General features: G+C 53.4%; 1 protein-coding gene across 4 annotated transcripts in view; it reads right to left on the reverse strand.

The window, feature by feature from the left end:
* Positions 1 to 4,083, reverse strand: part of CDH22 (cadherin 22) — an 88,197-nt gene extending 84,114 nt beyond the window's left edge. The window contains exon 1 of one of the 4 annotated variants that reach the window (XM_083618553.1): positions 4,012 to 4,083. The gene's annotated coding sequence lies outside the window, so the exon portion shown is untranslated. Of the gene's footprint in view, positions 1 to 953; positions 1,045 to 1,330; positions 1,704 to 3,088; positions 3,167 to 4,011 lie in introns of those variants that run through there. The other 3 variants (XM_083618550.1, XM_083618552.1, XM_083618551.1) reach the window with 3 other exon arrangements.
* Positions 4,084 to 25,955: the final 21,872 nt, after the last annotated feature.

A 25,955-nucleotide genomic window follows, 5' to 3' on the forward strand; every position in this document is an offset into this window, starting at 1 on the left:
AGACTGGCAGCAAGGGCTCCCTGGGTTTCAGAGAGCAGTCTCTCCCAGGCCTGCGGGGGGGGGGGCAGAGATTGAACCCAGGCAGAAGAACACAAGGAGAGCCTGCAGGATCCGGCCAGGGGCCCATCCAGCCCAGCATCCTCTTCTCACAGTGGCCAACCAGATGGACCTGAGCACAAAAGCAGCTCCCCCCTTCCGTGGTTTCCAGTCTCGGTTTCCAGAAGCATTGCTGTCTCCAGCTGTGGAGCACCTTCTACATGCCAGGCCCCTGCTCTGTCCCTGAGCCACAGCCCCCAGGCAGGCACAAAGACACACTGCTGTGTGTTCCCAGCATCTGAGAATCAAAGATTGACTGCCTCTGAAGATGGAGGCTCCTTTCAGCTCCGCGGATCCATCACCACATTGTTCTACCGCCAAGCACAGCGCTCACACTGGTGATCATTGCAACGCATCCCCCCCCCCCAAGCGCAAAGAACAGAGCAACAACACTGTGCAAGGGGGGGTGCTGGCGGGTGTGGGCAGGCACGTGCGTGGACACAGCCACACACTCTCTCACACACGTGCCCAAGCACACACACGCGCACACCGCCCCTCAGCAGGCAACAGACCCCATGCGAGAGCCCGCCAAAAGAGGCTTTCTTATTTATTAAATTTATATCTGCCGCTTTCTTCCCAGCTGCCTCAAATTAAGAGCCTGACTCTGGGAGCCAGAAGTGGTCCAGTCAAGGACTTCCTCCTGCCCGCCCCTCGGAAGCCGAAGGGGGCAAAGCCAGCAGCCCCAGGGCACGGGAGCTACATGAGGGGCGCTGCAGCCTCCCCTTCCCGCTTCTGCCATTCCAGGAAACACCTGGAGAAGGCACGTTCACAAAGGCAAACCCCGCGCCCAGAGAGAGAGCCGCCGCCCTCCTGCCCCCAGCAAGGCCCGGCCGGGGGGCGGGCGGGCAGCCACTCACCCATCCAGGGGCCGCCGCCGGAGAGCGGCCCGGCTGAGCGCGGAGTTCCCGCGGCCGCGCAGAGTTGATCCGCACCCAACTTGGCCGCCCGCTGCCGCGCTCGCACGCCCAAGCAGCGCCAGCCTCGCCGCTTCCGCGCCTGCCGGTGCACGAGCAGGCGTGCCCCCGGCAGCACCAACTCCCAGCTCCACAGACACCAGCGCCCCACAAACTGTGGGGCAACGGGCTGCTCCGGGGGGTGAGGGGGCCCCCTCCGCCAAGGAAACCGGCTCTTCCCCCTCAATGCGAGGCGGGTGTCTCTGGAAGGAGCAGCGGCAGGTCAGCCAAAGCAGCAGCCTCCCTCCCCCCCTCCAAAAAATGTGCTATTTTCCCCCTACCGAGACCGGGGAGCGCTCCGAAGGGTCTCCTCGCGAGGGTCCAGCAGATGGAGGGAAGCGAGCGGACTCCGAAGCCCCGCAGAGCCCGGCAGCTCCTTGCCAGGAGATCAAAGTCAAATTCACCAGAAACCGATTAAAAATAAACATGGAACGGCTTGGTCTCTGCCTCTCATTCGCACGTGCGGGGACTGGGAACATCCACAGGCGGGGACGGAGCGGGGAGAGGAGGGCAGACCTGGACGGGGATCGTGCGTGCGGGGGGGGGGGGGCCGCGTAAATCCCCCCTAGACCACCGCAAGAAGCATCCCCTGCAATCCAGGTGAGGGGTCCTGGTGCTACCTGGGCGCACTGCAGAAGACTTGGAAGTCTCCAGCGGGGGCGGGCGGGGGTCCCTCTCTGGCCACGCTTGCTCAGGTGAAGAACTGCCTGGCCCTCCTGCCCACAGGACCCCCCCCCCCCGACCAGGACTTGCTCCTCTTCTTCGCCAGAGGAAGGGCCCCCCAGAGACAGCACATGCAGACAGAGAGAATGGCTCAGTGGCCCCCTTCCTGGGGGGAGCATCTGCTGACCAGTCCAGCCCAGTGCCCCCCAAAGTGGTGCGTGGAGGGAGAGTGGGCCCTGCCACAGTCAGCCCCCCCCACACACACACACCTTTGACTGGGCACACTTTAGATGCCCCACCCTCGCTCCCAAAATGACTTTCTCCTAACTGCGGGGTGCGCCCCCCCCGGAGAGCAGGGGGAATCCCAAAGATGCCCCACAGCGTCCAGAGAACCAAATGTCCCAAGGAGACGCCCCCCAACCTCTCATTCCCCAAAGAATTGTGAAGAGGCGTCCCAGAGCCTAGGTGAGGCAGGATGCTTCTTGTGGGGGGGCTCCTGGTTATGCAGGGGAGGGCTGGCAGGGCTCCTCCCTCCAAGGCCCAAAAACACCCCATGGGAGGCGGGAGGGGCAAGCCAGAATTCCAAAGGGACCCCTCCCGGCAAGAGCCCCCTCCTTTCCGCTCCCAGGAAGGGAGCGGAACCGACCCCGTCGATCGCGCAGGGGCATCCAAACCACGGCAAGCCGGCCAGGACCCTCCCCGCTTGCGGACCCCCCTGTTCCGCCCATGTCCCCCCAGTCTGGCCGAGGGTCCCCAGCCAACCAGCCGGGCTCCGGCCAGGGCCTCTGCTGGGCGACAGGAGGCGGGACGGGGAGGCACGCGAAGCGAACCGTGGCTGCCGTCGGAACAAGAAGCGAGCTTTCGAAAGCCGCGGCTCCCTCTCTCTCCCGAGCGAGCGAAGGCAGCGTTTCCAGCCCCGCGACACCCCTGCGAGGTAGGTCCGGCTGAGAAGCAGCAGTGGAAAGAGAGGGGCTTTTAATCCAGGCTTCGGGGGGACCCTCCCCGCAGACTAACGGGGGCCCCACCCGAAGGCCTGGCACCGGAGCGCCCGGTTCTTCTCCCGAGGCTACCTGGCGGCGGCAGGCCCGGCTAGGGGTGCGCGGGCAAGGCGAAGGGTTGCCTCCACAGGGGCCTCGCCCCTTCGCGAAAGGGGGCGCCGCCCCGAGGGACAGGGGCCCAGCGACGCCCCCAGCCCACCAAGGGGCCCGGGGCCGTCCCCTCCGGGAGCAGCGCCGGCGACGAGAGCGGCGGAGGCGGCGCCAAAGTTTGCCGAGCGGCGGCGGAAAGTTGCGCTCCTCGGCGGCGGCGACGCCCTCCGCTGCTGTCCGACGGGGCGGGCGCCCACCTCCCGGCGCGGCGGCGGCGGCTGCTCTTACCTGGGCGGCGGGCGATGCTCCGGCGACAGCTCCTCTCGTGGCGGCGGCATCGGCACCGGCTCAGCGCCGCGGCGGCGGGCGGAGCGCGAGGCGAGCTGCAGCCGGCGCGGCGCGAGGCCAGCCCTCCGTTCGCCTCGCCCAGCCCCGGCGCCGCTGGAGCGCGCAGAGCGCACGGCCCGGGGATCCACGAGCCAGCTTCGCCCGCCGCCGGGGACGAAGGTGGCGGCGGCGCGCGGAGGAGGGAGCTCGGCGGGCGGCGGGGGCGGCACCCGACACGGAGCCACGGGGACGGGTGGGGCGGCCGGGGCTGGCGCCGCCGCAGGACGAGCAGGAGGCGGAGGAGAGAGCCTCTTGCGCCCCGCTCCGGCCCGGCTTCTCCGCCGCCCGGGGCCCTTCCCCGCCCGCCTCCCGCCCTCCACAGGCAACCGGAGGGGCTGCGCCCGCTCCCTGGCGCCCTCTGGCGCCGACGGCGGCTCTTCCACGGCGGCTCTTTGGCTCCCTCCAGCGGCAACGGGGCGCCGCGCTGCTCGCCTTCGTGCTCTGCCCGCTGGGCCCCGTCGAGCCCACGCGGCGGGCGCCCTCCCCGTCGCCAAACAACCCGCGCTCTCTGCGCAAAAAGAGGCTGCCCGAGCGGACAAGCTGCTCCTCCTCCTCCTCCGCTCTTTCAGCGCGGAAGGCTGAGCGCTCTGCACGCGCGCAAGAGCACGCCCGCCACTCGTCTTAGGGGCATCGGCCCGCGCTTCCTCGAGGGCGAAGCGCCCGAGGGTGTTGGGCGGGACGGAAACCGAGTCTTTCATGGGCGCCGTGGCCGAGAGCCGCCTCTGGCGCCCCCCCTGTCCCCAATCTCTCTCCTCCGGACCCCCCAACGGCAGGAGCAGCTGCCCAGTAGCAAGACCTCTGCCTGTTTCTCCAGGGTTAGGTACCTTTAAGGACGAAGCAAGTAAACGCGTGTCACGCGGGAACGGCGGCAGTGGAGCGCGGCTTGGCTGCCCAGTGTTGATTCTGCGTCACGTGTGAACGGTGCTTGCCGCGCCGTGGGCCAGGAGCGGGTCGGGCCAGGCGAGAGGCCGCTCACTGCCGGTGTCGCAGCGCCCCCTGCGGGCACAAGGAGAACGAGCCCGTCCAGCCTCCTTTCCGCGCTCTTGGGCTGCGTCTCCTTCGCGGGCCCGGCGGGAGCCGCTCGCCCTCCGACGGGAACGCAGCGCTTCAGTCCATGAGGGTAGCCAGGAATTGCGGGGGGTCAATCCCTTTGTTAGGGGGGTCTGAAGCTCAGTTTGCTATATATTTTTATTACATTTTATTGATTTGAGGGAGCAGCTGCTCCTCCCTGCCCCCCCCCCACTGCTACCCCATGTTTCAGCCCCCTCCCCCAAAAGGCTTAATGCCGGAAAGCGTCCTGCTCTGCCGCTGACTGACTATTTTCCCACTGGGCGACCTTGCAGGTTTTCTTCAGAGGTCGGATCCTGGCCACCTCTCAGGGATGCTCTAGTGCATTGAAGGGGGGTTGGGCTAGATGATCCTCAGGATCCCTTCCAGCTCCATAGTTCTGTGATTCTGGAGAAGCAAGGATGTGGGAGAGCCCCCCCCCCCCCCGCCAATTTTCAGGAAAGAGGAGGAGCAGCTTTGATGTCCCAGGGAGGGCAGAAGGAGAAAGGGGGAGCCATACAATTTATATAACTCCTTCCTAGCATGGGTGTAGCCAGGATTTATGTGGGGGGGGCAGGGCTTGGTTGGGAGGCAGGACTTTTGTTGGGGGGGGCAGAACCGACATGATTGGTCAGTTAAGTATTTCTATTGTTTTACTTGATGCCCGTGCTTCCTGGGCTGCCCCTAAGACTCAAATCCTGCCCAAGCGAGGACTGCCCTCGTTCCTGGGCATGAGAGGCACCCCCTCCTCAAATTAATACCCTTGGCAGTCAGAGGAGACGGGAGCAACTCTGTCCAGGGGAGCCAGGTGGCACTGGAAGGAGGTTTGCTGTGCCTGGGCTCTGGTGGTCCCCCTTGCTGCCCCTCTCCCACCTCATCAGAAGAGCCTGAGACTGGTTCAGACCCAGCATCTTCTCCTCACAGCAGCCCAGCAGGTGCCCCAGAGGGGAGAAGCCTGCAGGCAGAACTTGAGGGCAAGACTTCCAGGAAATGGTACCCGGAAGCATCACTGGTGGGAAGGCAGAGCAGAGCCTTCTGGGAAGGGCTGAGGAGAGGAAGAGGCCCTCCTCCTCCCCATTCCCAGGGGGAGCTCTGTGGGGCAGGAGGAGGCAGCCTTGGCAAACAGCCCCACGTACCCACCCCTCTTCCAGGCGCTGCTGCCATGAATTCCTGAGGACCCCAAATGCATCTCTCTTCCTTGTCAAAAGGAAGCAGCTCCCCCTGCCCCCTGGCTCTGTCTCCACGGATGGCTCCCCACTTTGTGTGGGCAGGACCCAAGGCAGGACCCCACCCTCAGGAGTCCTCTTGCTGGGCGGCGGCTGCTCCTGGCCTTCTCCTCTCCACCCCCCCACCTCTCTTTTCTTTTTCTGCTCCTTTGTCTGCCGGAATTGAAAGTCAAAGGCTTCCTTCAACTTGCGGAGGCTGCTTTCATCTCTCCTGCTCGTTGGGAAAGCTGCTCTGACTGAAGGACCGTGACACGAACTCCTCAAGGCCTGTTTGAAGAGGCTGCAGACACCCCAGAAGAGGCCCTTCCTGGCCCCAGGCGTGGAGAGGAGTCCCGATGCTGAACGCAGGGCAGACGGGGGTTGCGTTGTGTTTTGTTTTGTTTTAAATATTTCTTATCCCACAGAGGAAGAGGAAGAGTTCAGCCAGAAGCGAGGAGCTCTTGCTGGAGTGGTGGCTTGCCCCCAGAAGGCACCAGGAAAGGGGGGTCTCCCATCCCCTGACCCGCCCCTGTGGGAGTGGGGGATGGGTGCCTGCCAGGGAGGCAGTGGGGTGGGGGGCTGCTGTGTTCTGGGGGGCTTCTTCCCATAATGGACATCATCTACATTTAATAATAATAATGTTGGAAGATTCAGGGCAGCTAAAAGGAAGCCCTTTTTCATGCAGCGCAGAGGCAGACCAGGGCACTTGCTCCCTCAGAAGGCAGAGATGGCTTTGGAAGAGGACTGGAGCAATCCAGGGAGGGCTCCTAGCAAGGACGGCTGGGCTCTGCCTCCACGGCTGGAGACCCCAGGGCTTCTGAATGTCATTTCTTGAAAAGCAAGCGAGGGCTCGCATTCTGCTCCCTGGTTTTCCAGAGGTGTCTGGTTGGCCGCTGAGAGAACTGGATGCTGGGTGTTTTTAGCAGAGGTAGGTGGTCATCTGTTGTATATGATCTAGCGGAGATTCCTGCGCTTCAGGGGTGGGCTCGATGACCTTTGGGATCCCTTCCATCTCGACAATGCTATGATTCTATGGCTAGATGGGTCCCTGTTGGCCTGACTCTGCTGCAGCCATGCTCTCCTTCCACCCAGCCAGCACTGGTGCCAGGGGGCAGCTGGGCTGGCTGTCCTGGCCCAGCCAGAGCCCGGAGAGGCTGCTCCTCACCCAGGGCACCTTGCCAGGGCTCTCAAGGGCCCTCTTCCATTCAGCCCAGCAGTGGCCCTGCTCCTTGGCAGAAGGGAGATGCCAGTGTGCCCTGGGGAAGCCTCCGGTGCCACACCAGAGCAGCCTGGGGCACTGCAGCCCTTCTCTGGTTTGCCTTGCAGAACACGGGGGGGGCCCTGCAATGGAGACCCCCTGCTTTCAACCTCCTCCTACATCACACCAGCAGTCCTTCTGTATCCCAGCTGCCAGAAACTGCAGGAGGAGAGAGAGCTCTTCTGCTCAGGATTTGCTCACTGGTTTCTCATAGGAAGTCACTGGGCCAACGTTCAGGTGAGAACAGGATGCTGGGCTGGATGACCTGATCCTGCAGGCTCTTCTGACATGCTTGGAAGCTGCCTGCTGGGGATGGGGAGCCGGCCTTGTTGCCAGGGGATCTGCAGCCTCTGTGCCCGCCTCCCCGCCCCCCTTGTCTGCGTGATTGATGAGCAGGGAGGCAGCTGCGCCAGCCGTGGCGTCCGCCTGGGAAAAGGTTTCTGCAGGGCCTGTCCTGCTCTCTGCTGCTGCTCAGGGACACCAGTGGGGGCTCCCTTTGGGGTTCTGCCTCCCCCAGATTCCTGCTCTGGCACCCAAGGCAAATCTGCCTCCCCAGCATTCCTCTCTGGCCTGCAAGGAGTGTCCATCCCTCAGAAGGTCTATCAGTCCCCAGTATATGTCCTTTCAGATTCCCCACCAGTGTGTGAAAGAACTTTGCAGTGAGTGGCGTTCTCTGGGGAGATTCCCCTGCCCTCCCGCCTCCATTCCTCGCCAAGCAAGCCCTCCTATCCACAAAAGCAAGCCTCTCTCCTGTGGACTGGCCCTTGTGGTGGTCGTACAATTGTAAAGTTGGAAGGGACCCTGAGGGTCATCCAGTCCAGCCCCCTGCAATGCAGGGATCTCAGCTCAAGCATCCCGGACAGATAGCCACCCAACCTCTGCTTCACAACCTCCAAGGAAGGCGAGGCCACAAACTCCCAAGAGAATCAAAACCAAAGGAAGAGACAGTGCCTGGACACCTCCGCTGGACATTCTCTGCAACAGGAATTGAGCTGACCTGCTACCTGCCTGGCCTTGACTGCTGTTGTGCATCCACTGCTCTCGACTGGCTCTGCCCATGGCCCTTTGCAATGCCTCACACCAAGAATTTGCTTCCAGAACATCAAGCCCCTGTTGCCACTCTGCTCTCCTCCTTTTCCTGGAAGACATTCCATTACCTCCTTGGTCTTCCCACACAAGTGAAACCCGCCTCTCTGGAGACACCTGTGGCATTTGTGGTTGCCTGGCTGCTTCTGCCCACTGACTCCAGGGGCACGCAAAGGAATTTAGACAAGCTGAAGGCTAGTGATGGCTACTGGTTATGGCGACTGTGTTCCCCCTCCAGAATCACAAGCGGGGAAAGTGCTGCTGTGCTCAGCGCATAAGAACATCAGGCAAGTCTGCTGGACCAGACCAATGGCCCATCTCGTCCAGCAGCCTGTCCCCACAGGGGCTGGCCACAAGGTTCAGGGGGGAGCCTGCAACAACAGCCCCCTGCCCACCTGCGATTCCCTTAGAGTCCTAATGCCCTTTCCACAGCTGGCTCGGGTATGGAGGCCGATTTGAGGGACAAGTTCCCTAGTTCTGTTAGAAGATCAGCAATTTCACATCTGAGTTCTTTGAGAGCTCTCAGGTGGATGCCATCTGGACCTGGCAATTCGTCAGTATTTATTTTGCCTATTAGAATTTAATCTCTCGCCACCACTATGTGCCTCAGTTCTGCAGACGCCTCTCCTGCAAAAATTAATTCAGGCACTGGGATCGGCCCTGCATCTTCCACTTTCAGGACAGGTGCAAAGAAAGTCCGCTTCTCTGCCATCTCCTTGTCCTCCTTTGGCCCTCCTTTGACTCCCTGGTCATCGAAGAGTCCAACCACGTCCTGCTACTAATGTACCGAAAGAACTCCTTGTTCTTGGTCTTGATGTTTCTAGCAATGCACTCCTCAAATTCATTATTATTCTTACAATTGATGACTTGCCCTTCACCCTAAGGTCCCAGGGCAGGTTACAACAATTAAAACACAGCATTCATATTAAAACACAATATTGCACAATATTAAAAACTTGCACATTATTGTTTTGCCAAAGTTTATTCATAGAATCTTAAACTGGGAAGGGATCTAAGGGTCATCTAGTCCAGCCCCCTGCAATGCAGGAATCTCAGCTCAAGCATCCAGGGCAGGTGGCCCCCCAAGCTCTGCTTAAAAACCTCCAAGGAAGGAGAGTCCACCACCTCTCGTGGAAGCCTTTTCCACTGTCAAACAGTTCTCACTGTCAAAAAGTTTCCAAATGTTTAGTCGGAATCTCCTTTCTTGTAACTTGAAGCCATTGGTTCGAGTCCTACCTTCAGAGCAGGAGAAAACAAGCTTGCTCCTTCCTCCATGGGACAGCCCTTGAGATATTTGAAGATGGCCATCATATCTCCTCTCAGTCTGCTCTTTTCCAGGTTAAACATACACAGCTCCTTCAACCGTTCCTCATCAGGCTTGGTTTCCGGACCCTTGATCATCTTGGTTGGCCTCCTCTGCACACCTTCCAGCTTCTCAACATCCTTCTTAAATTGTGGCACCCAGAATAGGACACGGTATTCCAGATGTTTGTCTGACCAAGGCAGAATAGAGCAGGACTATGACTCCCCTTGATCTGGACACTAGACTTCTGTTGATGCAGCCTAGAATAACATTAGCTTTATTTTTATTATTATTATTTTTTAAATAATATTTATTACTTTTAAAGATTACAGAAAAGGAAAAGAAAGAAAAAGGAGACAAGAGAGAAAAAACAAAAAAAGGAAAGAGACAATACAATACAATATATAAGCAATACAAAACACAGCCTAAACACATTAAACTAAACTAAACTAAACCCTAACCCACCTTAACCCTAAACAAAACAAAACAATAACCATTTAAAAACATACATCACACCTTTTCCATACTCTTATCTTTCATTCCCTTGTTTCCTCGACTTCCTCTCACCTCCCTTTTTGTATTCCACTTCTATTAATTGTTTCAGCAAATCCTTTCCATCTTTCTCTATTTTCTGTCATATTATAAATATCTTAACATATTTTTTATCATTAAAACTAAAATACTTATATATGCTTAACTCCTTATAACATTTCTGCTAAGGCCATAAAATTTCTTTCCACCATTTTTCTATCATTCATTAATTTTACAGTATTTCTATATATAAACTTTAAATTCTCTAATCTTCTTCCACCATCTCCTCTCCCTGGTTTCGGATTCTGCCAGTCCTTTCCGTCAATTCCATATAGTCCATCAACCTGGAGATCTTATGTCCGAGGCTCTTAACTCTTTTTTTTTTATAAATATTTATTCAATTTTCCAATTTTATACAAACACAAAAAGAAAAAGAAAAAGAAAAATATTAAAAACAAATCAATTTCAATAACAATTTTTCAATAGCATATTTCTTTGACTTCCTCATACCTCCCCTTCTTGTTTTCTAGTTCAAATTGTTAATCCAGCAAATCCTAATCTCTTAACATTCCTTTTAATTAACACCTTATTTTCCAATCAACTTTTTTAAATTTTATGACTTAGACAATATTAATCCCAGTTCTTTTTATCATAACAGCTAGAGACCACATAAGTTCAATCCAGCATCTTTCAAAGTTCATTAATTTTGCAATATTTCTGTAAATAGTCCTTAAATTTCTTCCAATCTTCTTCTGCCGACTCTTCTCCCTGGTCACGGATTCTGCCGGTCATTTCTGCCAGTCCCATACAGTCAATCAACTTCATCTGCCATTCTTCCAGAGTGGGTAGATCTTGTGTCTTCCAGTGCTTTGCTATAAGTATTCTTGCTGCCGTTGTAGCATACATAAAGAAAGTTCTGTCCTTCTTTGGCACCAAATGGCCGACTATGCCCAAGAGAAAGGCCTCTGGTTTCTTCAAGAAGGTATACTTAAATACCTTTTTCATTTCATTATAAATCATTTCCCAGAAAGCCTTAATCTTTGGGCACGTCCACCAGAGGTGAAAGAATGTACCTTCAACCTCCTTACATTTCCAACATTTATTATCAGGCAAATGATATATTTTTGCAAGCTTGACTGGTGTCATGTACCACCTGTATATCATTTTCATAATATTCTCTCTTAGGGCATTACATGCCGTAAATTTCATACCTGTGGTCCATAACTGTTCCCAGTCAGCGAACATAATGTTATGTCCAACATCTTGTGCCCATTTAATCATAGCTGACTTAACCGTTTCATCCTGTGTATTCCATTTCAGCAGCAAGTTATACATTTTTGACATAATCTTAGTTTTAGGTTCTAGCACTTCTGTTTCTAGTTTAGATTTTTCCACCTGGAAGCCAATTTTCTTGTCCAAATTGTAAGCCTCCATTATCTGAAAATAATGAAGCCAGTCTCGCACTTTGTTTTTTAGTTTCTCAAAGCTCTGCAATTTCAATCTGTCTCCTTCTTGTTCCAAAATTTCCCAATATTTCGGCCATTTGGCCTCCATATTGAGCTTTTTCTGGGCTTTCGCTTCCATTGGTGACAACCACCTTGGGGTCTTATTTTCCAATAAATCCTTATATCTGATCCAGACATTAAAGAAAGATCTCCTAACAATGTGATTTTTAAATGCTTTATGTGCTTTAACCTTGTCATACCACAAATATGCATGCCATCCAAAAACGTTGTTAAAACCTTCTAAGTCCAAAATGTCTGTGTTTTCGAGAAGCAGCCAGTCTTTCAACCAGCAGAATGCTGCTGATTCATAGTAAAGTTTGAAGTCTGGCAGGGCAAAACCACCCCTTTCTTTTGCATCAGTTAAAATCTTATATTTTATCCTGGGCTTCTTGCCCTGCCAGACAAATTTAGAAATGTCTTTCTGCCACTTCTTAAAACAATCCATCTTGTCCACAATTTGCAATGTTTGAAACAGAAATAACATTTTAGGCAATACATTCATCTTTATAGCTGCAATTCGACCCATCAAGGAAAGCTTCAAATTTGACCATATTTCAAGATCTTTTTTCACTTCTAACCAGCATTTCTCATAATTATTTTTAGATAAATTCCCATTTTTAGCTGTCATATTAATCCCCAGATATTTCACTTTCTTCACCACAGTCAAACCTGTTTCATTCTGAAATTTCTCTTTTTCAAACAATGTCAAATTTTTCTCTAAAACCTTAGTTTTGGACTTGTTCAGTTTAAATCCTGCCACCTGACCAAATTCTTGAATTAATTCTAAAACTCTTTTGGTACTAGATTCTGGCTCCTGTAACGTCAAAACTAGGTCATCTGCAAATGCTCTCAATTTATACTGTTTGGCTCCGACCTGTATGCCTTTAACCAACCGGTCCCTTCTAATCATATTCAGCAAAACCTCCAAGACCGATATAAAAAGTAAAGGGGAAATTGGGCACCCTTGTCGTGTCCCTTTTTCTATCTTAAATTGTTCCGTAACCACATTATTTACAATTAATTTAGCCTTTTGTTCAGAGTATATTGCACTTATACCATTTTCAAAACCTTGGCCTACCCCCATACCCTGTAAGTTCTTTTTCATAAAGCTCCAAGAAATGTTGTCAAAGGCTTTCTCCGCGTCCACAAATATCAAAACAGCTTTAGTATTTATGTTCACATCTAACTTTTCCAAGATGTCAATTACATTCCTCAAGTTATCAGATATATGTCTTCCCGGCAGAAAGCCCGCTTGGTCCTTATGTATCTCTTCAATCAATACTCTTTTCAATCTCTTGGCCAAAATATCAGCAAAAATTTTGTAATCCACATTTAATAAGGATATGGGACGGTAGTTTTTAAGTTGAGTCTTTTCAGTCTCTGTTTTCGGTATAAGTGTAATGTAGGCCTCTTTCCACGATTCTGGTGCCCTTTTCCCTTCCAAAATCTCATTGCAGACTTCCTTCAGAGGTTGAATTATCCAGTCCTTCAAGGATCTATAGTATCCGAGGCTCTTAACTCTTTTCCAGGTCCCTTCTGCAGGTCTTCTTCATATTCTTTAGTGCCAAAGAGCAGATCTCGGGAAGACTCCAACCTAACAATGCTTTTATTCCTTCCAGGCAGGTCAGCCAAATTTCCATAGTTGAAGCTGAGGTCTGTAAGATGTTTCATGACATGTTTCAAAATTCCTCCAAGTCCAAAGGCCCCCAGCACTCCAATCTCCTCCAGACCCAAGTCCATGTCCCAAAAGTCAGTTAATCCCTGCATAGAGGGATCTTTCCAACTTTCCTTCTTCTGTCCAAGCCGGGATCCAATCCTCAAAATCTGGCTTTTTCTAGATTCAATCATAGAAGGCCTCAACTTGTAATCCTCAATTTGCTTCTGTAAGGCTGAGGATCCCACTTGTATTACTTTAGGCTCAACAACCACAGCTTTCTCTTTCTCTTCCACAATCTGTCCTGCCAAAGTAGATTCTTGTACCAAGTCCCGAATTATTTCTGTGTTGGTGCTCACTTTTTGACTCCAATTAGTCACTTTTTGATCCAAATTGTCAATTTTAAAAGACATGTCATCCGTCTTCTTATGAAGATGTTCCAGCGAGTAGCTTATCTTACATAATACCGTCACAATGGCTTCTCCTGTCAACATTTTGAATGGTCCAAGGTCAATCTCTGGTTCTCACAATTACTTATCTTGCAGCTGGTGATTCCCCAGTTGCACTCCTGTGACAGTTTCAAAGACTCCCTCTAGAGGGAAACAGTCTCCACTTGTATCAATCCTTTCGAACACAATTCAAGCCATAAAAATAGTTTCAATTTCCAGTTACTTTTCCTCCTTTTTAAACGCAGAAGAGGACAATGGAAACAGTATCTTTCTCTTATATAACTACCTGTCAAAAATGTTCTGTTCGCAGTCAATGAACTCTCCCAAAACTTCACTCTTTCTGGCAGCCCTTTTCCAGGTTCGGAGCAGTGATAATTTGGTTTTTCACTCTCTCCTGCAGGCTCACTAAGTCCAAAATTTTCCCCCTCTTCTCCTGCTTCCAAGGGGGGTTTTGTAGTTTTAACCGATGAAAATTTAATCCTTTGCCAAAAGCTTTCAAAGACTTTAGCTTATAACGTCTTTGCTTCAATCTATTTACAAAAGGGGAAGGCGGACTTCCTGTTTAAGACCTTCCCCGTTTCGGTGCCAAATTAAGGTATTTAAAGATCCAATTTTCCGTTCTACTCACGGGTAGTTGTTTAAGATCCAATTGTCCACAGGAAAAAGTCAGCGCTCTCCGGCAACAGCAATGCGGCTTCACTCCATGAAAGAAGCAGTCAATTCGAAGCACCGCGCCACTCACCCCACATCGCTCCGGATCCCCAAAACAGGGTTTCCCCACGAGTAGGGGAAGCGCAGAAGGTGCCAGCCGAATCCCAAGTTCACAAGCTTCTCCCGCTTGTGATTTCAGAGGGTCTCCGCCTTCACCGTGGCGATCAGACCCTGACTTCCACGGAGCAAGTTCCTCCCGATCGGAGGAGCTCCGCCATTGCCGGAGGCGCCAACCCGGAAGTCTCCGAATAACATTAGCTTTCTTTGCTGCTGCATCACACTGTTGACTCATGTTCAGCTTGTGTTCCACCAAGACCCCTAGATCCTTTTCATGTGCACTGCTAGTAAGCCAGGTGTCCCCCATCCTCCTACTGAAATTAATTTTGTTAGCTTGCACACAGTTCTCCAATCTGTTACGGTCATTTTGAATTTGGATTCTGTCTTCTGCAGCATTAGCTACCCCTCCCAGTTTGGTGTCATCTGCAAATTGGATGAGCATCCCCTCAATTCCTTCATCCAAGTCATTTATAAAGACATTGAACAACAATGGGCCCAGGACAGAACCCTGCAGCACCCCACTTGTCAGTTTTTCCCAGGACGACAAGGAACCATTCGTGAGTCCTCTTTGGGTTCAGTCAGTCAACCAGCTACAAATTCACCTAACAGTTAATCTCATCCAGCCCACATTTTACCAGCTTCTCTGCAAGAATATCGTGGGGGCCTAGGTCAAAAGCCTTACTGAAATCAAGATACACTATGTCCACAGCATTTCCCTGATCCACCAAGTTTGTAATTCCATTTAAAAAAAGAAATCAGATTGGTCTGGCATGACTTATTTTTGAGAAACCCATGCTGGGTCTTAGTAATCACAGCATCCTTTTCTAAATGCTCACTGACCAACTGCTGTTTTTAGGACCTTCCCTGGTACTGATGTCAAGCTCACCACTTGGTAGTTCCCTGGGTTTTCTTTTTTTGCCTTTTTGAAGATGGGGACAACATTTGCCCGCCTCCAGTCTGTAGGGACCTTCCCTGGTCTCCAAGAATTCTCAAAAATAATAGACAAATGCTCTGAAATTACATCCACAAGCTCCTTTAGTACCTTTGGATGCAGTTCATCAGGCCCTGGAGATTTGAATTCATTTAAGTATCTAGGTATTCCCTTACTACCTCTTTTCCTATCTTGGGCTGCAGCTCCCTCCTGAAATCATTTATTCTGTTATCGCCAGGTTGCGTATCACTCTCTTTTGGGTGAAGACAGAGGCAAAGTGTATTGAGTTGTTCCGCTTTTTCTTTCACCCAAGAGCATTTCTCTGTCTTCCCCACACAGAGGACCTACCACTTGCTTGTTCTTCCTCTTACTTCAGACATAGCCAAAGAAACCTTTTTTTATTATTTCTAACTTCTCCTGCAAGCCTGAGTTCATTTTGAGCTTTAGCCAGCCTGACTTTCCCCCTGCAACTGTTGGCTCCTTGTGTCTACTCCTCCTTTGTGATTTCCCCTTTCTTCCATTTCTTACACATGCCCTTCTTAACTCTCAGCTCATCTGCAAGCTCCTTATGGAGCCACACCAGTTTCCTTAGATGCCTCCCACTTTCCTTTCTTGTTGGTAGTGTCTGCATTTGGGCCTTCAGTATTTCTCCTTTTAGAAACTCCTATCCTTCTTGGACTCCCTTCTCCTTGAGTATTTCTGACCCTGGGATCACACCCAGTAGCTCCTTCGGCTTTTCAAAATTGGCCTTCTTAAAGCCCAGAGTGTGTGTCCGGCTACACTCAGCTTTCCCTTCCTTTTTGTTCTCTTCCATATTTTTAAGGATGCCTTCTGCCTGCTGCAGCTTCTCTGCCCCTGCCTGTTGACCACTCTCACCCCCTTGGCCTCCCGGTGCCTGACCTGGTCTGCGGTCTACACTCCACTTGACCTCCTCAGATTGAGTTCTTAAACAACTCCCAAGCCTTAGAGTGATTTGACCCTCTTGACTTTGCCTTCCAATTTTCCCTTTTACCAATCTCCTCATTTGGGGGACATTTCCTCTCTTGAAATCGCAGGCGACCATGTTGGATTTTCTTGGCAATTGGCCATTTACTTGTATATCCAGTTTAATAGCTCTGTGGTCCCTGCTCCCAGCTGGTTCAGCAACAATTGTGCCTGGCACCAGATCCTGGAGCCACTCCGGTTTAGGTCCAGGGTGTCCTGCCTAGAACATGCTTGTAGCCAGTCCATGTGAGGGTAGGTGAAGTCGCCCCTCACTGCCTTGTCTCTTCTTTCAGATGCTTCCATTAGTCACCTCCAGATCTCCAAGAGCATTTTCATTAGGGGATGATAGCACATCCCAGCCCTAAATGCCTCTTGGGGTTTGGCATCTCCAAGAAAGATTCTGCAGGGAGAGTCTGCCCCTTTGGGGATTTCTGTCTGGCAGGACCCCACCCCCTCTTTGACGGGCAGAGTGACACCCCCTCCAGCGCACCCTGCACTGTCCTTCCAATGGAGCTGGCTCTCTGGCAAGCACACCCCCCATGCCTGTTCCACATTTGGCACTGGGGAGCTGAGAGGACTTCCCCAATCGTCATTCTCCCCGAGTGCCAAGCTGTTTGCAGGCTCCGCGGAGCAGCCATATGATTAGATTCCTAGGCCTTTATGAATAATTTGTTGTGCAATTACAAAGCAAATATTTAATTGAACTTTATGTAAAATGTGCTGCTGAATCTCCTGTGGCTTTGGGGTGGGGGATGTGCCCGGTGCCAGCATCCGCTGTGAAGCATCACCAGCAGGCCCCCTCCCTCCCTCCCTCCCTCCCTCCCTCCCTTCCTTCCTTCCTTCCTTCCCTCCCCCCCCCCCCATTTGCTCCGGGGAGCCTGGATGGTCCTGCTGAGCCAGGTGCAGGGAGCTGCCCATCTAGGCCTGGAAGGATGCGCCCAGGCAGCCCCCCAGGCCTAGCCTGCTCTGTTGGCTGGCAAAGGGGAGGGGTGGCATCTCCCTCCCTCCCTCCCTCCCTGGGCACCCCAGGGTCTGTCTTCTGCCTCCTAGGCAAGCCCAGAGCAGGCCCTGCCTTTCCACCTCTGAAAGTCTCTGTGCTTCCAGGTTGAGCCCACCAGGCTCCCCATTCAAAGCCCTTCGTGGCAGAGAGCCCCTTTCCAATTATTAAAAGTCCAGCAGTCTTCCCTTTCCCCAACTATGCACTGCTTCACAGACCAAAAAAATAGTCCCTCTCAGAGAATTTGAACACGAGGTGTAGACAGCTTTGAAGGTAGCCACTCACAGTGCCCATCCCATGCCTGGCTGGTGAGGGTTGACATGGCAGAGTCTGGGCCAAGAGTCCTGGGTCTGTTGGGTGCAGGATGGTGCCATCATAGGGCAAGCAAGTCTTCAGCACAATGTACAGGGGCTGGCTGTCCTGCCCTGACCCCACAGCCGGTGAGTCCCCTGCTAGTGGCAGCAGAGGTCCATTTCCATGGGTCAAGAGGGCACAGGACACCCTCCCAGGGCTCTCTGTGTTAGGATATTTCCGTTCCACCTTAAAAGGGAGCAGGATGTTTGTGTCACAGCCTGCGTATTTCCTGTTCACAGGATGTTTATGTCTTCTGTTGCTTTCGTTTTCTGCTGTTTTGCCTGAGCAGTCGGAGCAGACGGTCATGTTTTCTTTGTTCTGACCAACGCCAAATAAACTGTAAATATGCTCTCATGCTTGTGCAACTTTTGCTGTGTGAATTCTGCTGTTAGAGTGTGCTCTAAGCCAGAGGCTTAGTGTCGCTAAATTGCTGATAATGCGTGACTACGGGAGGTCGATGGATCGTCTGGCACCGAGCTTGGGGGCTCAGATGGACTCTATCTCCCTGGCAGTATCCCAACACTCTGCTCATGGTCACACACTCTGCCAACTCAGCACAAAGTTGGCCTCCACATGCAGAAGGGGGGCATACTTGCCACCTCCCACATCAGATCCTGGGCCAAGAGAACAGGAATGCCTCTCCCCCCCCCCAACTCCTTACAAGTCAGAGGAGGAGATGGATGGAGAGCAGGATGGATCTGCTCTGAAGAGAGAAGAGCTGAGCCCCCTCTGGGCAGTATGTCCAACAAGGAGAGAGTTGCACACAGGGCCGGATTTAGGTTTGATGAGGCCCTCAGCTCCTGGAGCTAATGGGGCCCTTTATATGTCCAGCTGTCCTTTGTGAACAACAAATTGTCGCTGTTTTTTGTGTTGAATATGTGCTAGATGGTAATTTATGGACCTAATAGGTATCTAAAGCCATTTGCACCCTATATATAGAAATGAGCAAACCAGTGATATTTGAGGGAGCAGGCAAGCAGACTTACATCATAGGAGCCTACACAACACAAAACACTGTTGCTGTACATTGGTTTTATTTGCTTTGCTTTTTATCTTATATTTTGGAAATGTACATCCATTTTTTTCCCTTTAAATTTTTTTGGGGCCCCCAAGAGAGTGGGGCTTGTTTAGCTTATACATAAATCCAACACTGGTTGCACATGTGTTGTTGTTTTTTAAAAATAAACATCATTTTGGGGCTGGGTGGAGCCAGCGCCGTAAATGTCTGTACAGCAATTGAAAACACTCTGAGGGGGGAGATGGGCCCTCAAAGCAGCACAAGCGTCTTCTTTCTCTTGCCAAGTTTGCCCCCCCCCCTTCCTCAAAGAGCTCTAGGTGACACTCAGGTGCCTCATTACCTGGTCCAGATTTTTCCATTCCTGCCCTCTTCCTGACTCCTGGCTCTGGGGATTCTGCCCCCTCCCCCTGCACCTGGCCTGGCCTCACCTGCCTCCCTCCCTGGGGCTGCTGGCAGCCTCCACTGTTCTGGGCAGGTGAGGATGTCTGCTCAGGTGGGCTCCTCCAAACAAGCCCCCCACCCTCTGAAATTCTCAGGTGCAATCCACGCATGTGGGTGGCATGGAGGATGGGGGGGGGCTTTCCTGCCATGCTCCTCCTGGCTGGCTTGTTCAGGATCCGTCCTGTGCCCGCAGATGGGTCCCTGGGCAGCCGCCTTCTCCTGCGTCCTCCGTGCTGTCACATATTGATCTATGGCTTCTGCTTACATGGAAGGAATTAGTGATGCTCCAGCAGCTCAAGGGCTCTTCGGCTACACAGCCCCCCTCCCCCTCTGGCCCCCCCCTCAGCCTGAGCATCCTCACGCAGACCCAGCCTTCAAAACCCAACCTCCTGGGCCAGGTCTGACACACCCGCAGCATGCAGCTGCTCTGTCTGGTGCGCTCTGTCAGTTTGGCAGGAGGCAGCCTTATGAGCCAGACCATTGAGCCCAGGGAGCCTGATACTGTCTACACTGACAGGCAGCTGCTCTGCGGAGATTCAGACAGAGACTCTCTCCCAGCGTTGCCTGGAGATGCTGCCAGCAGGGATTGAACCCCGGAGCCTTTGGCACGCAGTGCAGACGCTGTAACCACTGAGCCATAGCTCCGCTGAAAGGGGCCACAACTGCTGACCCCGCTTCCTACGGAATGGGTCTCTGGAGGCCCCCACTTGCAGAATGCCATGTTTGGTTCAGGCAAGAAGATATTTTAGGCTTCCTGGGAATCTGTCCAGCAACTGGGCGTACACCCTCAGGGGCCCTGGAGCTGGAGGTCAGAAGAATCGCTCGTGGGCTCAGGCCAGTGGCCCGTCTAGTCACAGTGGCCAACCAGTTGCATAAGCCCACAAGCAGCATTTGAGGACAAGAGCAGCTCTCCCTTCCTGCAGCTGCCACCAACTGGCATTCAAAAGCACTGCTGCCTCCAAGGTGCTGGCAGAGTCAATCTTGTGGGTGCTTTGGGGACCTCTGCCAGGGTGCTGCTTTCCCAGCTGGTAGCTGCGAACCCCTCTTCCGTGGGAGCACCATGCCAGAGCCCTCTACCTGCCCCCTTGCTGCTGCATTCTGCAGTCCTGCGTTGGCTCTGGGCTGGCGGGGGGGGGGGGGAGGCAGGCAGTACATCCAGTTCCTTCTGCAAAACTTCAAACCCACCGTCCTGTTTGAATTATTCACTCGTAATCCCTGGAGTTGGCAGCAGCTCCGAGAGGCTCCAGCAGGTGCAAGCAGGAGACGGAAGGAAAGGGAAAGGGGGGGAGAGGACATCAAATGGTAAAAACCACCAAGGATTTAGAAACGCAGAAGAGGCGGAAGGGGGAGGAGGGGAGGAGGGGAGGGAGAGCAGTGGTGGGGAGGCGCAAGGGGTTAGCCAGGGGCAAAGCAGCTGTGTGGACCCCCAGCCCCCCAAAGACTCTCCAGGCCCTGGGGTGGAAGGAGCTTCTGGAGCAAAGGGCTAAGGAAGCCAAGGCAGGAGCTGCTGGCCACCGAAGGCCAAATCCTGGAGCCAAACTCCCAGCACACATCTCTGCATTTCACTTTGGCCGAAGAACATGGGAACATCAGAAGAGCCGGGCTGCAGGAGGAGGCCAGAGGCTCATCTTGTCCAGCTCCTGCTCCCACCATGGCCAGCCAGATGCCTGGGGGAACCAGCGTGCAGGAGGCGAGCAAGAGAGCCACACTCGCCCCTCCTGCAGTGTCCAGCCACTGGCCTTCAGAAACATCGCTGCCTCTGACTGTGGAGGTATTCTGCCCAGGAGCCTCCCATTGGCCTCTCCTCCAGGAACACTTAATAATATTTAATAGTCATTTTTATTATTTATACATCACCCATCTGACTGGGTTGCCCCAAACACTTTTGCAATGCTCAGCAGTCCTCCCTCCCTCCCTGTCTCAAGAAGCATCCCATGTTGCAAGGAGGGGAAACGGGAAGCCAAGGCTGAACTGCTGGGGGCTGCATGGGGGCTGCTCTGGCCAACGGCAGAGGCTGCAAAGAAGGGCTTCTCTCTCTCTCCGGACTCTAGGATGGGCCACCTCCGTGGACCAGCTCAGAGCCTGCTCTGCTCATTTGGAGAAGCAGAGTTGCTTCTTTATATTCCTCCAGGCTCATCTGGAAGCTCCTGCGGGCAAGAGAGGAGCTGAGCCTGCCTAGAAGCTTCTTTGGGGAGAGGCCTCTGCTCTCGCAAGTCCTCTCAGCCGCCCTCGGAAAAGGCAAGGCAGCTGGCAATGGCCGGACAGAGGCAACTGCCTCCCCAGGTTGACTTTTGTTCAAGTGAGCAGTTGGGGGGAAATCACGCAACTGGAAAAACACGAGTGAAATGAGGCCGATGTGCTTAAAAAGCACATAAACAACAGGCCATGTCAGGGATAGCATGGCCACAAATTATATGTAAGGTAAAAGGTCTCCGCCTCCATACTCAAACAGCCCAGAAGATATTGCAAGGCCCTCTTCTCTCTTCCCAGACTGTCCTTCTTCCTCGCGGGGCAGAAGATGCTTTGTCACTTCCTGGAAAAGACCCTGAAACTCTCCTGCCTCTGCGTCTTCTGCCCCTCTGGCGCCTGCCCTCTTTCTTCTGCAGCCAGCGCAAAACAGCCAGTCCAGGGTCCCACTCCACCCCTGGTGGCCAAGTGTTCAGGTAGAGGTTCTCTAGGCTGTATCCAACTACGTTTGCCTCAGAGGAGAATTGTAGAGTTGAAACGCACTGCCTGGAAGGTGGTGGACTCCCCTTCCTTGGAGGTCATTTAGCAGAGGTCAGGGGCCATCTGTCAGGTATTCCTTAGCAGTGATTCCTGCATAGGAAGGGCTGGACTAGATGGCCCTCGGGGTCCCTTCCCTCTCTACAATTTTATGACCCTGACTAGGCCAGTGCTTGCCCTGGGTGGAGAGGGTGACAAGGTGAAGCACCACAGCAGGCTCTGAATCCTGGCTGCCCCAGGGTCTGACTCTGCAAGCATCTGGCGGGAAGGGGCCTCCGGGACCCTCCTCCAACTGGCCTTCTGACCGACAGACCAGTGCCCCCATTCTGGGGGCATCCCAGCCAAGGAGCGCAGGGAGGTGGGAATGTTGTGCCAACCCAAAGCAGGAAAGGGAGGTCATGAATGGCACGCCCTGCCAGCTGCCCCTGTGGGGCTGTGGAGCCCATAGGCAGGGAATGGCGTGAGGCCTGGGGGTCTGAAGCAGGCAGGTCCAGGGGCCCCAGGAGGCCCAGCGGCCCCTCATGCGGCTGTGCCAGGGGCATCCTGCAGCAGCGCAGCATGCGCTTGTCTCCCCAGGGCCTGCCAGGCAGGTGTGTGAGGCATCCGGCGCGGCAGAGAGGCTCTGACAGGAACGGGCACCAAAGTGTAATGTTGATTACGTTGGAAGCAAAATAAACACGAGGCCTATTTATGTATCTATAGAGAATTAATTGGGGAGCTCCAGAACGCGGCAGATTATAAATGAGAATCATTTTCAGCAACTCCAGCTCATTCATCTTGTTTCAAAAAGGGACTGTCAGCACGGAAGCTTCTGGCTCCGCAAACCCCCTCCCTCCCTCGCCCCCCAGCGCCCGGGGGGAGGGGGCAGCTCAGGGATGGAGGACCCGCCTTGCATGCAGAAGATCTCTCATTCTGTCCCCCCCAACCATACATACAGACTCCAGCTCAGAGGATTTCCGGGAGCAGAATACAAGAAAGGGCTTTTTCTGGCTGCAGGACCCTGGAGAGACAGTGCCAGCCCAAGTGGGCACCAGTGCACGAGGTGGATCAGTAGTTCGGCTTGGCCAACCATTTTTACAGAGAGCCCCCTCCCCAATCCCACTCCCAGGCCAGACCAAAGGCCCACCTGGTCCCGCATCCCCTGTTCCTACAGAGCTTCCTTTGGGACCTCGCAAGCAGGACCTGAGGCAACAGCAGATCTCCCTTGCAGGTCATTCCCAGCGCCTGGCCTTCGGAGGACTGGGTGTCCATGGGGCGAGGGCTGGGGGGCACTTGCTGGGTCCCTAATGTACTAATTTTTTTAATGCACACAGACACTCGCGCATCCAGCCGACCAGCAAGAGGTTTAGAGGGCTCTCCGAAGCAGCTCTTTGTTACCGGCCACCTTGCCCAAGACCTCAAAGGCTCTGGCTTTTGCTTGAAGAGGAATCCCCTTTGTGTTCTGTTTTCCTTTATCCATTTTCCTTATGGATGCACAAGCATTCACTTCAAAAAGGGCCGGCTGCTTTCAGACCTTGCATCCAGCACTCGCCACAGCCAAGGCAAGCTTTTCATCCGGCCGAGAGCCGTACAATATCGTCTTCCTGAGGGCAAATTACAGCTCCCTGCCTTTCCATTAATGTTAACTGGACAAACAGAAGTTAGCTCTAAAATGTATAATCCCATGCAATGCAGCAAATTGCCGTGGCTTCTCTGCCTTCTCTTCAGCACACTGCCTGGCGCTTAGGGTTCAAGAACATAAGAGTATAAGAAGAATTCTGCTGGAAGAGAAACACCCAGTCCAGTCTCCTGTTCTCACAGCGGCTGAACAGCTGCCCATTATGGGGAAGCAGCAGGCAGGATCCGAGCCCAAGAGCCGCGCTCTCCTTTCCTGCCGTTTCCAACTCCAACTGCACAGCCAGAGCACCTTGTTCTTCCTGGGAGGTTTTTAAGCAGAGCTTGGATGGCCTCCGTCAGGCATTCTTTGGCTGCGATTCCTGCCTTGCAGGACCCTCAGGGTCCCTTCTAACAATTTTGGATTCTATGGCTTCAGTCAGGTGCATTGTTGTCGGTGCTTTGCCCCTCTACTTCCGCTGTGCAGCTGAGGGTTTGTTCCAGCTGCCCTGTGGGTCTTGGGTGCCCCAGAGGGAGCCAGGGGCCCCTCCTTGCAACCTGGACACAGAGAGCTGCAGCAGGGCGGACTTGGGGTTCCTCCTCCTGCCCCCCCGGTCTGCACGAGGGGAGATGTCAGACCAGGCAGGGGAGACTCCTGCGCATCCTTTGCCGGCTGTGACGGGTGCAAGCGGTGCTTGGCAGAGCGTGCGTGCATGCGCTCCCTCCAGGGATCCTGATTCTGCCCCCTTTGATTGCACAGAAGTGGCAGCCGAGTCAAAGCAGCTAAGCCGAGCGAAGCACATCTGTGTGGAATTCCCGCTGGGATGCGCTGCGGATTCGGCAGAGGAAGCGGGCCTGGCGCACATGAATAGTCACTTCAGCTTAGCAAACGCCCTGGAAATCCATAAGGTTCCTTAGCTCCAGCCCATGCACACAGCAGCCTGCTAAAAAGGGAGGGCTCCTTGTGGGGCTGGGGGCTTGGAAGCCACTCAGTGCAAGGTTGGCGCTGTGGACTGGAGGGGGGTCACCAGTGGCTCAGGGGGCAGGCAGAGTTCACAAATGGCTCCACCTGGGCGGGGTGAGCATCACCTGCACGCAGCCTGGAACTCTTCTGTTTTGAGGAAAGTCTGGGTATAAAGGTAGCACATTCAGAAAGAACGTCTTTCCACATTAGCGTTCCAGCTGTTGGGCTCAGAGTGAAGCAGAAGGTGAGAAAGGGCCTTGAAACCTTTTTTAAAAACTTGCTCTCTGGACTGAATTCTCCTTCTGCATGACTTGGGTGGTGGCATTTGTAAAACACATTATGCATTTGTAAAATTGGCACCATTGATCTCAGGACCCAGAATCACAGAATTGTAGAGTTTGAATGGATCCCAGGGGTCTTTTAGTCCAACCCCTGCAATCTCACCACCTGACATGAGGGGCCAGTGCTGCCAGCATGGCTAAACCTCTTGAGAACAGAGACTATGCGATCCAAGGTGCATACAAGGGGACAGCAGCTTTGGGGGGGCAGAGCAGCAGCAGCAACACCCCCCTCCAACAGGAATGGAGGGGAAAGAGTCTTGGTGGTCTCAAGTAGTTGTGGAATAAGAGGAGAGGGTCCTCCGAGGGGTCAGAAACTGGTTAAGGAGCAGCCCTCTCTTAGTGGGGTGGGATCTCTTAGACCCATCTTCTATCTACAGAGGTGTTTAGGTTTGCATTTCTTGCAGTTGGTTTTAACAAGATAGAAGTTGATAAAAGTTTGCATGGCATGGAGAGGGGGGATGGGGAAAAGTTTTCTTCCTTCTCTCATGACACCAGAAAACCCACCGGCATGAAGATGAATGCTGGAAGATTCAGGACAGATGAACTGTGGAACTCCCTCCTGCAGGAAGCAGGGATGGCTGCCAACCTGGATGGTTTGAAAAGAGGATCAAGGAGGAGGAGAGGGCTATCGAGGGCGCCCAGCCAGGATGGCTCTGCTCTGAATGCCAGTTGCTGGAAACTTCTGGAGTGGAGAGTTGCTCTTGCGCTTGAATTATCCTTGCTTGTTTCCCACAGGTTGGCCTGATCCAGGAGGCTCTTCTGGCAGGAGGAGCAGGACTCCCATTCCAACTTCCTTGCAGGTTGAAACCACCTTTAGATCTTCAGAGTTCTTGCCCTGAGTTGCCCCAGGAAGGCATTCTCAGCGCCTCCTTTCTCTGAGATAGCCCCACCTACAGTTCACCAAGTTGTATTGTGGGGGTGGGGGATAGGTGTGCTCAACATACTTCTATGAGGTGTGAGCTTTGAGGGCGGGACAGAGAGTAGACCCCCAAAGCCCCCTGATGAGCTGGTTCCATGGGAAGGCAGGAAAGGAGAAGGAAACCGCCCAGCGCACACGCATGGTAATTGATGCTCCCTCAGCCTGGCTCTTAGCTTCAGCCTCTCACTCTGGCTGGCTGGTAATTTATATCATTAAAAGAGGAGTTCGTTCGAACAGCGTTACTAATTAGTACGGAAATACTATTAGCATTGTTAACACATTCAAAGCATTTGTATTAATGCTTGTTGGCATTGTGCAAGAGCCAGCCTTGTGGAGGGAGGCCAAGGAAGCGGGGGGGGGGGGGGGAGGAAGTGAGTAGCAGCTCAGGCACAGCCTAAAGCAGCCCCAGGAGCAGGTGAGAATGATCACTCCCCCACCCCCACTGCTGTGCAGAGGCTCCTAGGGGCAGAGTCTCCTTTCTGGGTTCCCCTCCCCTGCCAGTTCCTGCAGGGTCACTGAGCTAAGAGTGCCCCGAGGGGCAAGAGACTCCGAGAGGCCTGCACTTTCCCAGAGTTGGGTTTCCTTTCAGTGCGGAGACGGGGATGCCTTTCGGATACAGTGGTGCCTCGTTTTACAAATTAATCCATTCTGGAAGTCCGTTCTTAAACCGAAACCGTTCTTAAACCGAGGCGCGCT

Source organism: Podarcis filfolensis (genome assembly GCF_964270895.1).
Source record: "Podarcis filfolensis genome assembly, chromosome: 6".
Classification (NCBI taxonomy): Eukaryota; Metazoa; Chordata; class Lepidosauria; order Squamata; family Lacertidae; genus Podarcis; species Podarcis filfolensis.